This window comes from Grus americana, chromosome 1, assembly GCF_028858705.1.
Source record: "Grus americana isolate bGruAme1 chromosome 1, bGruAme1.mat, whole genome shotgun sequence".
NCBI classification, from domain to species: domain Eukaryota; kingdom Metazoa; phylum Chordata; class Aves; order Gruiformes; family Gruidae; genus Grus; species Grus americana.
Window position 1 is genome coordinate 138,178,022 of NC_072852.1, and position 14,947 is coordinate 138,192,968.

General features: G+C 39.9%; 1 protein-coding gene across 7 annotated transcripts in view; it reads left to right on the plus strand.

Moving 5' to 3' along the window:
• Nucleotides 1–14,947, plus strand: part of MID1 (midline 1) — a 272,856-nt gene that overhangs the window by 131,001 nt on the left and 126,908 nt on the right. The window contains exon 1 of one of the 7 annotated variants that reach the window (XM_054846046.1): nt 8,676–8,832. The exons of the other annotated variants lie outside the window; for them this stretch is intronic. The gene's annotated coding sequence lies outside the window, so the exon portion shown is untranslated. Of the gene's footprint in view, nt 1–8,675; nt 8,833–14,947 lie in introns of those variants that run through there. 7 annotated transcript variants of the gene reach the window in all.

The window sequence follows — 14,947 nt, forward strand, 5'->3', positions numbered from 1 at the left end:
AGTTTTCTCTCAACTTACACAGCTTCTATAGTACATAGCCTGTCCATGGCAATGCTGAAGAGGGATATTTGGTTAATTCATAACTGTTTCCTATGGAAAAATATGTCTGTATTAAAAATCTGAGGTTCAAATAGATTAAAATTAATAGCTGCAATATATTATTTTCAGCTGGTTAACTGGTATTTTCTGTGGCGTGTTAGTATCAGTCTCGTATGATCTTGAGCTTTTGAAACATATCAGTGAGTGTGTGATGGCTTCTTCATTGACAGAAACTTGAAGTTTAACACCCTTACCAGTTAAAGGACTTTGTCATTCCTTTCAGACTGGAAAATTTCATGCTCTAGACCTTGAAGTTTCATAACAATTCCTCCTCAAGGATATTGTTACTGCTTAAATAACCAGCTGATTTTTTTTTTTCTTGAGTCACTACTGGAGTCTTTGTTCTTGGGTCTACCTGCTAGACTTTGTTGTTATTTAAGCTTTTTCCTTTTCTCTTGCCTGAGAATAAATGCAATGTTTCCCATTGGTTTTGAGCTGGGAGGTAGGCTTTTAGTTGTAATTTATGTTGCAACTTATGATAGGGTACAGTAGCAGGAGATTATTTTGAAGAAAAGCAGAAAGTAAACAGTATCGTATTTCTTTTCTCTTGATCGGCATTGTCTTTTGGGGAAAATTCCTTTACGTAGACTACAGTGATGGTGATGCCAAGAACTGCAGGGGCTCTGGAGAGCCTACAACGTCAGCGACAGGCTCTTCTTTCAGGCTGGTGGGAGAGAATACTTCCATGAGTCCTTAATCTGTAATTTAGCAATGGGATGTGTTTTTTCTGTCTAGGTGCAGGTGCACCATCATGATGAAGACACTGACAAGAGAATAAAGAGTAAAGAGGACAAGAGGAAAGTTGCCAGATTATTAGGGATTTAATAATAAATAGAAAAAAATGGTTTCTCTTTTACCCGACTGGTGTTCATTTAATTCCTTGCAAATCATGAATACAAATCAAGAGTGAGAGTGATTGATGGGATTAATTAGAGCTATATGTTTAACAAGTGCTCCTAGCTATAATGGCCTCATTAATTAAAACTTGAACTTTGTAAAAAAGCTTTTTGCAATCCATATTGGTTTATGAATTCTCTCTTTTTTTGTTTTTGAATGGAGGAAAATCAGGTGAACAGGTCAGTAGTGCATACGACAAATACTATGTAATGCATTACAGTGATTTATATTTCTTTGGAGAATGAGAAAAACACAAATCAACACATAAATCAAGCTTAATCAGCAAGACCAGCCTTTGTGGAGATGTTTTCTTTAGCAGTCTCTGGAGGTCTGTGTTCAAATTCATCTTATGTGAGGTTACAGGAACCAGTCTTTGAACTAACTGTAGGCTAAGTGTATCATTTTTATGTTTTAAGCAATTTGCTTTCCATTGAGAGCACTGAATATCCATAATCCTCCTCTTTTATGCACTTGCGCTGTAAATCTCTTCACTTGATAAGCTGTTAGGGAAATAACATAAGGGTGTATGTGTTTCCATACATATTGAGGGGTCTTGATCCTGCAGTCTTTTGCAAATGTGAAATGCACTTAAGTCACTCAGCAGGCCGTATGCTGTTAAGTAAGGATTTGTGTTCCCTGATGCTTTGCTTTGTTTTGCAGGAGTTAATGTTCTTTATTAAAAGGCACAGCTTTTTTTTTTACTAACACATTTCAAGGCTATTCATTTCAATTTGCTAATGCTTCTCATTCATTTTAAAATCTACTGGTACAGTGAATTTAGGAATATCCCTGGAAGACAATAGATATATCCTCAGGACTAAAGATCATTTCATTAGCATACACTTGCTTTGGCTCTAAGAATTTGTCTATGTATCTAATTTTATTTAGCCTTCCCAGGAAATTCATGTATCTGATGCTGTCTCTTAGTGTCTGCAGAGCAATTGTCACTATCTGGAGTAAGAAGACACCCCCTTCAAAGAAGGCTGTTGATCTATGGCTTTAGTTGGAAACTGAAATTTCAGCTACAATTCACATGTGTACACGCACATTTTATTAATATGCAAATAACAGAATCAAGTATGCAGTCCTAAGTTTGTAATTAGTAGTTTGGTAACAGCACATAGTTTAGAGAGAGCTGTGTACTTTCCAATTATTGTGTAGTTGCTCGGGGACACATGAATTTCTGTAAGACAAAGCGTAGCTGGTAGGAAGTATGTATGGCAAAGAGGGGTGTAGCTGGACTTGCTTGTGAACGTGCAGTGTCTGAGTCACTAAAGGTAACATATTATGTCTTAGTATCAAGTTTAATGAGAGTGTTTCATATTTCTCAGTCTTGATCACTTTTCTGCATTTTTTCAGGAATTGTGAGTTAAATGTAATTTTCCAAAGAAACTTTGACCTAATTCTGTATTCTTTATGTGACTCAAAACTTGCATAATTTTCAGCAAGGATGTTGGCTTAAAAGCAAATAATAAAGACAACTTGGTACTTACTAAGACACTTGGACATGGAAATACTAATTGTTCCTTATTGAGTGTAGACCTTGCACTTGCAGAGCTCTTTGGGAAACTCATCTTTCGATTTTTAACACTGAAGCATCACTGTTGCCTTCAGCAAAACTGAGAGCTGGGTATGATGCTAAAATATACTTTTAATTACTGAAAGTGTAGATTCATAATATTACTCATGAATACCACATAATCTTCCTGTGAGACTAAGGGTTATGTTTCAGTGCTTAAGAATATAAATTTAAATTGGTTCTCTAATGCAGTTCCTTGTGGCCACTGTGTAAGAACAGGAACAGATTCAGGCAGTGTTTCCCAAGTTTGTTAATGCGATATTGCCTGGAGAAGAGGAGGCTGAGGGGAGACCTTCTCGCTCTCTACAACTACCTGACAGGAGGTTGTAGCCAAGTGAGTGTTGGTCTCTTCTCCCAAGTAACAAGTGAAAGGACAAGAGGAAATGGTCTCAAGTTGCATCAGGGGAGGTTTAGATTGGATATTAGGAAAAATTTCTTCACTGAAAGAGTGGTCAGGCATTGGAACAGGCTGCCCAGAGAGATCGTGGAGTCACCATCCCTGGAGGCGTTCAAAAAAAAGGGGAGACATGGCACTTGGGGACATGGTTTAGTAGATGTGGTGGTGTTTGGTTGACGGTTGGACTTGATGATCTTAGCGGTCTTTTCCAACCTTAAGATTTTATGATTCTATGATTCTATTTGCACCTCAGTTTTCTGAATCGGAAGAGCATGTAGAGGTAAAGCATAATCAGACATCCTCTTTGTAGAGCACCTCCACTGAAGAGATTAATCTGCCTGTTGTGCTAAAAAAATATTTGTCTAAAAAATATGAAACACTGGGGCATTAATGTATAGCCAGCAGCCTCAAAATCAAGACTGATCTCTAAACCCCCCAAAGTTTTGAGGCTTCATAGATTTGAGATCTCATTATTCTCTGCACCATATAGGACTAATTGGACTAATTGCTTTTCCAAATACTATAGCAGGGACTTTGGTTTCAGAAGACTTCTTTAGAAACTTTAGGCTTCATGTTTAGTAAGTTTCAGATCGATTTGGCATCATTCTGCTAAAAAGCAGCTTACAACAGAGCAAGAGAAAACAATTTTCTTATCTTTTCAGTAGAAAACTTTTTCTGTGTAATGAGTCTGAACAGGTAAGCAATCCTTTAGGCTATGCTGCAGGAGAAGACATAAAAAGGATCAAGTTCCTGTGGATTTAGCTGGGGTACTTTGTGTCTTTTTCCCCCCTGTTTTTAAGTATACCCTTGCACACTGATGTTCTTCAAATCTTCTTTTAATGATTTGGTCCAATTGATGTTTTCGTACTCCTGCCTGATCATTCCCTCAGCGTCCTTCCAGGGGACAGATTAGAATTCAGTGCTGTATCATTAATCTAACAATTGAGAACAGAGTAATTAATCTTCTCTTTCTCTATCCAAACCCTAAAACGCAGCACTGAGCAAATGGCTTCATTGATCACAGGGAATTGTTAAAAGCAAGTCCTGTGTAGCAGTGAAATGGGATGGGAGTAGCTTTTATTTTTCCCTCTCCCTGCCTCACCTGCCCCCAAGATTACAAGTAGATACTGTACATTGTAAGCAAGGGGGGGGGTATTTTTTGTCTGTGGTTTACTTTGAAGTTTAGAAAGATGCTATTTTGTCTGAATAAGGGAAATCTGATATTTGATGGTGCAATTCATAGTCTATTCATCTGATTTGAATCAAGTCCTACACGTTGCTCCTCCAGCGAGACACAAAGAGCTTCGGGATCACCTGCTGCTGTTGAAATTACACTTTGCCTTTCTCCAGAGAGCATTAATGGTGGGTCATTTATCGTATGGCTTATTGGGCCAAATTCAAATGCTATTTAAATACCATTGTAAAATGCAGCTGAAGCATTAGAGGGGAAAATGGCATACCTGCCTACAGTCACCCATCGCTGTCTTAAGATTTCCGTCAGTGAGGCAACAGAGGGGTTTTATAGCTCAAGGGGCAATTAATATTAAACAACCATTTGAAGGAGAATTGGTACTCAGCATTCATATGAAACAGTTTCCTATTAAGCTGTTCATATGGTATCACACGACTTGCTCTTGCTGACATGACATTTCCTAATTTTTCCAAAAAAATGGACTGACTTTTAGTTCCTTCTATGTCCTTGATGTGCAAAGACACTGACTAAAAGGCAGGAGCATCTATACTTTCTCCGCTTCTTTTACTTGCGGTGGGCAGAGGACGTGACTAATTAGTAATGTACCAGAGATATTTGCCCAGAGCAGGAGCACCCTACATCTCTGACATGCTCTTCAGAACAGCAGTGGGGCCACTCTGACTATTGGCCCTCTTCAGCAAAAGAAAAAGTCGCAAATGTCTTTCAGATCAGCCCCTCTGTGCTGACTGACAATATGGCAAGAGAAGGAAGAATGGAGAGATACTATTTTTAACCGATCCACTGTTGTTATTTTTCTTCATCAGAAAATCCTATGATTAGCTGTATAGAGTAAGTAATTTGAGTGTTCTCGCCTGTGAGAAAGTTACAGTTCTACTGTGATCTCACCATACTACGCTATGCATCTGCTTTCCATAAACAATGGACTGTTTGGAGTATCAATTGCCTGGTGCCTGACAGCAGCACCTATCAATCTAAAAATGTATGTCCCCCGTCCATCAAGATAAAATAAAATTCCACAAGTAACGAGCTTTTAAAAACAGATTGTATTTCTGTTCTGCACATGGAACGAGTGGCGTAGAGAATTCTCTTTCGTGGGTGGATGGCAAAGCAATAAAAATGAGGTTTTGGAAACTGCATATTAAGACTTCCAAACTAACAAGTAAAAATCTTACTTGCTAGCTTTTTTGAAAATCACCTGGACCAATTTTCAAGTCCAACTGTTTTTACCAAGATATTTATGCCTGACTTATTAGCGAGACAAGCAAACCCAACAAAAAGTTATACTGGATGCCTGTATGTCAGGGAATTCCAGTAATGACACTGGAGTATGGTTTTGTGCCCCGTGTAAGTTGCTTCTCCCAGTCAGTCCTGTTTTTTTCTTTTTCTAGGACTTTGAATGTTTTGTGGAAATAGGAATTCTTGTAACCTAATTGGGAACCTGCTTGTTTCTGTCCTATTGTTGATCTGCTCCACCTCCTGAATCTGTTTCTTGATTGCAAGGAGCATTGTAACCCAAATAATACTGGGTTACTATACAGCACAGCTCTGAGGTGTGCAGAATGCAAAGCATGCTATTTGGCCCTCCCTTACACAACAGGATCACACTGGACAAACTCTTCCAATGCAGAGCTGACCCTGAATTCTGCAGAAACAGAAAGCTGCTCAGCAAATAGATATATTCTGGAGATTCTATCATCAGAAATACATAATTTAAAACACACACGATGAAATAATAATTTCTCAGTGGTTTAATAGATGGGTATTTGTTAAGTGTCTGAGTCTTAAGCTATGTTAAATTTAGGTACATTAACTTACCTCTCTAGTAATCTATTAGCTCAGTCTTAGAATGAATTTCTTCACAACCTGATTGAGCTAGGGACATTGCCAATTGAAATCTAAAAAAACTTTTGGACATAACTTAAGAAATTTCTGTCACCAACTATCTGCTTCTTTTCCCTGCTCTAACTTACTGCAACCATGTACACCTCGAGCAATCATTTTTTAGTTTGTACCTTGCAAAGAAACTCATGAGCTGTGGTTCAGTGCATAATCTACTGATTCTGCCGTGAAGGTGGTAACTTTCAGCAGAAAGGGGCCATTGGTGGCTGACACATCTTGTGTTTCCTTAGGAAGATTCACCAAAGTGCTTAATGGGTACCATAAGTATGCAAATGCACAGCTGTGCTGGCTCTGAGCTCTGAAAATGATATCTTGTTAAACTGCGATGATTTGATCGTATTCAGTCATATATCTCAGTCCTTCAGCTACATGAGAATCTAACCCCATATCCAAAGACTTGTCTAGTGGAACTTTCATGAGTTTCAATAGAAGTTGCAAAGGAGGAAGGCTAGAAGTCATCTATTTTATACTTGACACATGAATTCAGGAAGTGGAAGAAGGGAGAGTAGTATGGTAGATTATGTGGATATTTGTCAGATGCATTCTTTATTTTAAGGTAAGATTCTTGAATGATTACTGGAACAGACTAGCATAGCCAGTGGCACAAGTAGAAGTTTTTGAGGCTATTGTCTTGAACCCATAATTACTTACTTGCAGACATGTGCATACTTGTGTATGTGCATTGAAAAGTGCACTGAAGCCTTTGCAGACATACCATCATATAGACATACTCAGATAAGTTTTGAAAGCTTCTTCCAGTGTTGTCTTTTAAAACGTACGCAATGTTACCCTCAAACTGAAGAAGCACACCTGCGGAAATCAAGGCACATGTATCAGTAGAATAAAGATTATTGGAATTGTTTTGCATCACTTTTGTGATCGATTAAGGAGAAGATCTAAATATAAAAACCTATTTATTTATTGAAACTCTGTTTCAGACTGTGGCTGGTGGTCTGCAAACAAAGGGCATGAAAAACTCAGGCTAACTATAATGTGGGCTAACAGAGCAGCAGGGCAGCACCTACCAATAATACCAGTCTTCGGACTCGTTGATCCCAAGCGCATCTGGATGACTGTGACCCAGCACAGCTGGAGGGACAGTCCAAAGAAGCTGCATGATGCTGTTTAATGAAAGATCAAGGGTAGGATTTGAGCTGAGGAATCTAAAATCCTTCTGGCTAGGACTTGTGCTATGGCCCCTGCTGGACTGCTTGTAAGTTGACTTGACTATAGATTATCCAAGGACATTTAATATCATGGAAAAGAGTTCCAATAATCGTAACCCCTCCGCACATCTGTCTTGCTTTCTGCATGCTCGTTTCGCCAGTTACAAGCTGTCATTCCACGCACATACTAACAGGCATTGCCAGCAGAAACCTTTAAAAACCTTATGAAGAGTATGCATTTGTGAGGGCTCTGGTCTATTGTTTCAAGGAAATGAAACGAATAGGAAATTAAATAATCACAACAGTTGTTTATTGTTTCAATGAGAACAAAGTGCAGACTTGTCCATGGAAGAAAGACCAAAGACAGTGTGGATTTGCACCCTTATGCTCAAACGTCTGAGGTATGTTTCGTTTCACTTTGCTGTGTTACCATTGTATGAAAGAGGGCATTGCAACATGAAAAACAGAGAACAGGAGGAAGCAATTCTTTCCTGCTGTTTCTACTTTGCATGAATTTTTAACACCTTTGTTGGAGACCAAATGTCTGGTGTGACTTCAGTCAGGATTCCTCCTGGGCACTTTGCTGAAGAATTTGTAGTTTTCTGTTGCAGTTTTCTGCTTACGTGCAAGATCAGCTAAAAAACAAAAAATAAAAGAAATCAAGCAACCGCTATCATCTTGTGTTTCACCCGCTGAATTTCAGAAAGTGAGGTCTCCATGGTGTTTGTAGGAAGAAAAGTCTTTCTTTCAGGTACTGTGCCTTTCGGACTGTCCTCACTTTTGGCAAACTCCTGCTGGACTTCATGTTGTTGAGTTTTTCAGCAGTATTTGGAGAAAACACTAAAAACAAAAGAATCATAGAATCGTAGAATGGTTTGGGTTGGAAGAGACCTCAAAGACCATCTAGTTCCAACCCCCCTGCCACGGGCAGGGACACCCTCCACTAGACCAGGTTGCCCTACGAACTGCCTAATGAACTGCTCGTTTACCACAAGTCTGTCATGCAGAGTTCTGCCTTTCCAGAGAACAGCAATTTCTGAAACGTTCATTTTGCACGTGACAGGTTTGGCCAGTCCAGGTCAGCCTCCTGTTATGGTCCTGGGCTCTGCCGGGTGGTCATTGCTCAGCGCTGGGCTAATTGCCCCCAGGGCTGAACTCTCCTCGCCGGGGCTGCGAGGCGGCAGCGTCCCACTGCAGCTGTTGGGCAGGTTACTGGGATGCTCTGCAAGAGGATCCGTTTCTCCCAGCCTTCTCACCCCGCCGAGGCTGGCCCTTGGGAGGGAGAGGAGGTATTTTGCTGTGGGCGCAGTGCACAGGCAGCTGGCTTTGGGAGCGCAGATCCTGGCGGAGGCGGTTAGGTGGAGCGGGTTTTCCTGCAATTGTAGGGGAGATTTTCCTGTTGTGTTTCAGCCGTGACAGTCTCGCAGTTGCAGACGTGGTCAGCGCTGCCACAGGATTACTGGGTTGGTGGTGGCTGCTACTGTCCGACCCGGCTGGGCTGCTGGTGCTTTCCAAGAGGGTCAGCGTGGTCCCGTTCTCTGCAGCAATGTTTCGGCCAGAAGATGTAGGGCGGGATCCAGCGGTGGGTATGCGACTGGGTGGCTTCTTGGGAGCTGGAGCCGATGTGTGTGTGTAGGCTTGCTATCGCAAGTAATTTAGGAAGTGTTTTATAATGCGTTTAGCAGTCGTAAGGGAGGAGTTGAGGTTTGTTCTGTTGCTGTGACGAATTATCTTTTCGGTACTGAAAACTCAGGAAAAAAGGAAGCTTTTTTAGCAAAGAGTATTTTTTGTCTTGTCCTGTCAAATAAGGGTTTATTGTTGTCTTGTTAGTTGTTGTAAAACTAGTAAGAGAGATAAGGGGGACATTAGCATCTTCATAGAGTTAACATCTGGAACATTATAATTCTGTTTTAAAAATAACAGATGAAGGCTGAGATACATGTTTACATAAGAAGAATAAAAAAAAAAGCACTCATTCCCTAAAGCCTGCTCCAGTCCTTGTGCAAAGTCTTTCAAATCCCATTTATTTATGTGTAACTGATGAAGTTACATAACCTAAAGCGATGACGTGTTTCAGTATGATGGCCGAGAGACGATGGTTTTTCAAAGGATGTACTTTTTGGCACTGTTATGTTCAGAGTGATGGTCTGGTCACTACAGTTATTCTATATGCAAGTTCTGTATCCACAAAAGCCCACAAAACGCACCATACATTTAGGAGGATGAGAAGCATGTATAGTCCACAGGTACAGCATTTCTAATATGATTTTCCCAGTACAATATTTCAAGCTGAGCAATTGTCTGAGAACAAGATAAGCTGCCATTCAGTCAAGTTTTAAAGTAGATATTTAACACGTTCCTGGAAAAAAAAGCTTGAGGCTGGGGGCTGTGCACGTGCATGCCAGTAATTCTTTCACGAGCGCTGCTCTCGTAGCAATGGTCACCTGCTTGCTAGCTTACAGGAAATGTACAATGTATTGTAGTTTTTTGAGATAAACTGTGAGACTTTATATGTTGTTGATGAGGAACATCTCAAAGGGATGTAATTAAACTACTGTTTTCTCTTTCCATGCTATCTTAAAAGCTACTAAGCTATTTTGTGAGTGACATTGAGAGTTATTCAGAAGCAATTGCCCATTTTAGCTGGTTTTTTCTACTCCCTTTTGGGATGTTCTGAAGACTGTCTGCAGGACAATTAATTTGAGGATGTCAAGTAAACTAGTAAGTAGTCCAACCAAACTAGTAAATAGTCCACCCACCTATAGCCAATGGATCCTTTCTGTGTGGACGTGCGTGCATGCATACGTGCGCGTGTGTTTGGCAGAACAAAACCATAGCTGTGTAGTGAAAAAGCATTTTCCATTCATTTCATGAGGCTACCTAGCAAGGTCTTTCCCAGGATCAGGATCTCCTTGAGCACAAGAGAAGAGCTGTACGCATGAAACACCACCCACATCTCAGTGCTGGAGGGAACTGGGACTCTAAGCAACGAACACACTGTATAGTGACAGCTCAAAAAGATAATACTTTCACTTGACAGAGTTAGCGTAAATTTAATACTGGAGCTTCTGGCTGTTGTACAGTTTTCTGGTTGATGTCAAGTGAAGCACAGGTAAATTGAATAATTTCTTCTTATCACGTCTCTGGCTGGATTAGAAACTGCTGTTACCTGGTTTCCTAACTTATTGCAGCTCTCAGCGCATCTCTCTGGTCATCAACAGAGTTTAAAAAGACTGGTACTGTTTACCACTTCAGTTTCTAAGCTGCAAATTACATTGCTGATACAATGCCGCCCTTTGCTGCTCTTAATTTCTTAGCTTGGAGCAATGAAGTTTTGTCACAGGGTGGTTACTAGAAACGTGTGAGGCAAGATTATGTGGCTGTGGTTAATGATTGGTTTTGTCTCAGGTCTTTAAAAAGTCTTTAAAGGATAACATTCTTCAAGGATGTAAAGGCATAGAAGAAAATATTTGAGATCACCAGGGTTTATTGTGGTACGTTTCTGTTAAGCAACACTCTCAAGAAATAAAACACATGTGGGTGTGCCTCTGGCAAGCAATAAGGCATTTCTGGTTCTTTGCAGAAAGCACTAGCTGACATGACTTAGAAAGCCTTCAAGAGAGGTTAAGTGGAAACTTGCCACCTTCTTCGGATTTAGCTTTATTAGCAAGGAATAAAGACTAAGACTTAGCATCTCATTGTGAGTGAGGAGTGGTACGTCACTGAACAGGCCGGGTTGGGATGCCAAACCCTTGAGTGTCTTAGCGGCAGAAAAGCTGGCTCTCATTATCCACTACATACAACTCTCTACTTCTTTCTCTTCTCAGTTGATTTTGCTGGTTTTGTTTTGTGTTGTGTGGTGTCGGCGTCAGAGTTTTTACTCGTGCACTAACCATTTTGGGTTATTTGGGCCATTTGGTAATGCCAAATGACCTGAGGAGAGGACTAGCAAAGTAGTTACTACAATCCTTGATATTGTGAGTGGGGGAAACTTCACCTTTTGAAACCTGTTAGAGAGCTGCAGTGGGATGGCAGGACGGACAGGGATGAACAGTGGGAAGGACAAAGGTGTTGTCCTTGGTTCATGATCTGCAGCGTAGGAAGGCAAGCTACTAAAAACACAGAAGTCGAAGTGAGGTTTGTCATGCCAAGCAGGCTGGTCTTAAGACTTAGTGCAGACTACCTTGCATCTGGTTCTCAGGAACTGTCCGTGTGCCTTTCACGTGCAGCAGGGATCAGAACCATCTGAATCCAGAAAAAATCCCAGTGGTGGAAATGGGTTGCTTTGGGATCATTCTTCTGCAACTCAGTTCAGTTTTCTGTGTATCTTCTTCGATCTTTAAATACAGGGAATGACAGAAATGAGTCACGTTGGAAGAGAATTATTGGAAGCAAATTTGACTAAACACGTGATTGTTGAGCTCATAAGAATAACAAAGAAAATATGTAGATTCTACATTTTCTTTTTTTAAAGCTCAAGAACACTGGAAATTGTTACTTGTTAGTTGATGTAGTCTTAATTTCTTATGTTCTTAAGGTCCTTTTATACCTGGAATGAAATAAGCACATCTAGAAAGTGCAGGTCACTTAATCCTAAAGATAATCTAAAATAGTTTAAATAAGATGCCTTTAGAGATGCCTATTTCCTTCTGTTGACTACCAAGGGACCCTACAGAGACTAGTTCAGATGAATGCCACCCTCTGTGTTTAGGAACCACTGTGCAGCAAGAGAGAGGAACTGCTAGTTCTGCTAGTGATTTTCTACGAGGTGTTTGCAGATTTCTGTTCTGGTCTACAGGGCCAAAGAATACTCCTAAAATGATTGTGCTAATGGAGAACAGGAACCTAGTACCCCAAGGTGGGGTGGCAGAAGCATGCTCGTGGTGGCCCTGGTGACATCAGTAGAATGGGGAACATCTCGGAGTGGGCTTCGGGGTCTGGCGAGGGCCCGCATGAGGGTTCTGCTCCCCTTATGGAGGAGCAGCCCTGCTGGTTCCCATTTTGTTATTGCTGGGCCCTGAGCTGGGTGTTTCCTGTATCAGTGACAGAGGTTTCTGTCAGAGGTCTAAAATAGATTACCTTCAGAGCACAGATATAATTTGTTCCTTATCCTCCACCCTCCCACGGTTCACAGCTAATTTCCCCTTCTAATTACCTGATTGCAATCTTGATTTTTAAATACACCATTGATCTTACGGAGTTCAGTGTACTGAGAGTACAACAGGCATAAATTAGAAGGAGCTCCTCAGTGTTGGACAGTAGGGTTTTTTGCAGTCACCAGAATCTCTTTGTATTCTTTGCAAATGTGCAGAATATAACTCTGAGAATGTGTGTTTGTTCTTTTTAAAAAAAAATCAAAAACCTTTTATAGGCTTTTTTAACGATCACATATGAGGAGCAAAGGGCAGGATAGTGTGCCTCGTAATGCGGTAGGGATAGCTCTATAAAGACAAGGAGCTTTAGTTAGTCAAAAGAGCATCTTTCAGGTAGTTTAAATTCCGAGTCCTGTGTGGTGGGTGAGGTCACACCTTCACACCTGTTGTAGTTCCTGGGACTTTTCTTGCTGGTATTTTAAAGGCTCTCTGTGATAACAAAGCAGACCTTGAGGTTCTTCCTTGAGAACGTATAACGTCATTATCTAAGTGGAGGTGATGATTATGAATTTAAGTAGTATTTACGATTCTTTTACTTAGCTGCAGGGAATGAATTCATAGGACAACTTGGCGGAAAGCGAATGCAATCATTTCTTTAAGCCACCCTAAGATCTTCCCTGAAAACTTGCAGTAGCTTAAGGGTCCCAGTGTTTCCAAGCTGCACTAAATTACGTATCCATGTGTGTGAAGCACACATGACTAGAAGGAATGTGCTGAACTATTTCCGCCTATTTCTGTTGCTGTATCATCTACGCTAAAGATCATGGAGTACCATGTCACCTAAGGCATTAGAGAAGTGAAATTCTCAGCTGGGGAAATCACATTTCCCCAGTAGAGATTTCCAGCTCTACTGTGTAACCAAAGCCCTGTGTAAACTGGTGGGTTTTGGCATTTACCATTTGGGTAAAATTATTTTGCCTACCTTTTGTTGTAGAGTAGCATTCATCATCTAGGAAGCTCTTAGCTTGAAATGAGAGAGAGAAAAAAAAAAAAAAGGTGTGGTATACAGCAATTTGTCCCCTGTGGTAAGTTGCTCCAGTCATCGTTTCCCATGCTGCCAGTATCCAGACCAAGATGTGAACTTGATTCCTCAATATTTGTTGTTGTATAGTTATGATATACCCCAGAATAAATACCAATTTCTCAAATGAAGAGTGTGAATTTGCTTAAAGAGGTTTTTGGAACAGACCTTCAGCCCTAAATTTGTTGGGAGGTCACTGCTGATGCCAGTAGATCTGTGCTGATTCACATGTGCTAAAGATTAAACAATCCTTTGCTTTCGTTCCCCTGAAGCATTTTGAGGAAATATTAAATCTTGTATCTAAAGAATGTAAAGCTACAACAGTTGCAAGAGTATAAAAAATAAAGGTTGAAAGACATTCCAACTGTATACCAGTATAGATTTATGCACACATGTGTAATACTGTATCTAATACTATAGATAATATTAAATCAGCTATTTATTGATTGCTTTGGGATTTACAGGAACATGATTTTTTTTCCTTTCCTCTTAGCTTTTGAAGCTCAGTTATTGTTTTAGCTCCCATGAGAAGGAATATGTGATGTTATGCCAAAGACCTTAATTCTGTGAGATGTTCTTGTCTCACTGAATAACTATGGGATTTGGTTTTTTGAAAATATATTCTCCTACTAACATACATTTTAACCAGAGAGGGATGTTGTCTAGGCTTTATATCACTACAATCAGCATAGCAGATGTGCTTTTGCTTTATTAATATCCTTTAAATGTTGCAAACAACCATCTCAACATCATGGAAACACTGCATGTAACTTACTTCTAGACAAGACAGCTAATCATTCTTCTGTCAGTGAAAATGTATGAATAAGATGAACTATTCATTTTCTTTTATGCCGAGTATTTGGTTTTTGCATATCAGGAGTTGTTGAACAGCACTGTTCTTTTTGAATATTTATTAATTTGCACTGCTTTGGTAAAAAACAGTGGGAAAACAAATATTTGCTTGCGTCAGGGTGTGTGCAGCTTGCTTTCTTTAGCATTATAGAAGTTTTTGTTAAACAGTTCTAAAGAAAAAAATCTGAGTTTTGATTATTAGTTCCTTTTACGCTATCGACACAAATGTCTTACTAGCTGTCCTGCTGGCAATTACTAGCATCACGAGTACTCGTAGACTTTAGTGTCTTTGTTGCAAAAGGTAAAAGTTGTAATGGACTTGGGACAAACTGGGCTATGAAGTAATCCATTGGTTTAATCACATTTGAAATGTTTATTGAATGTGATGTGAAACAATCACATTCACTTGTTGGAAGGAAAAGTTCTTCCCAAGACAATTTTGTGTATATCCTAGAGCAGGATAAAAAATGGCAAAAAGAATAGCTTTCTTTTTTTTTTCCCCCAGAGCTAACAGAAGAAATTGCAAGTGTTTTTTTTATTGCCCATAGCAGATTTTATGACAAGAACATAAAATTTTCCTTTTGTAGTGCACTTAACAGAAAAATACTGCCACTTTGAAAACTATAGCTACGTATGATGATAGTAGCCTGCTTAAGCACTTGCCGTAGTTT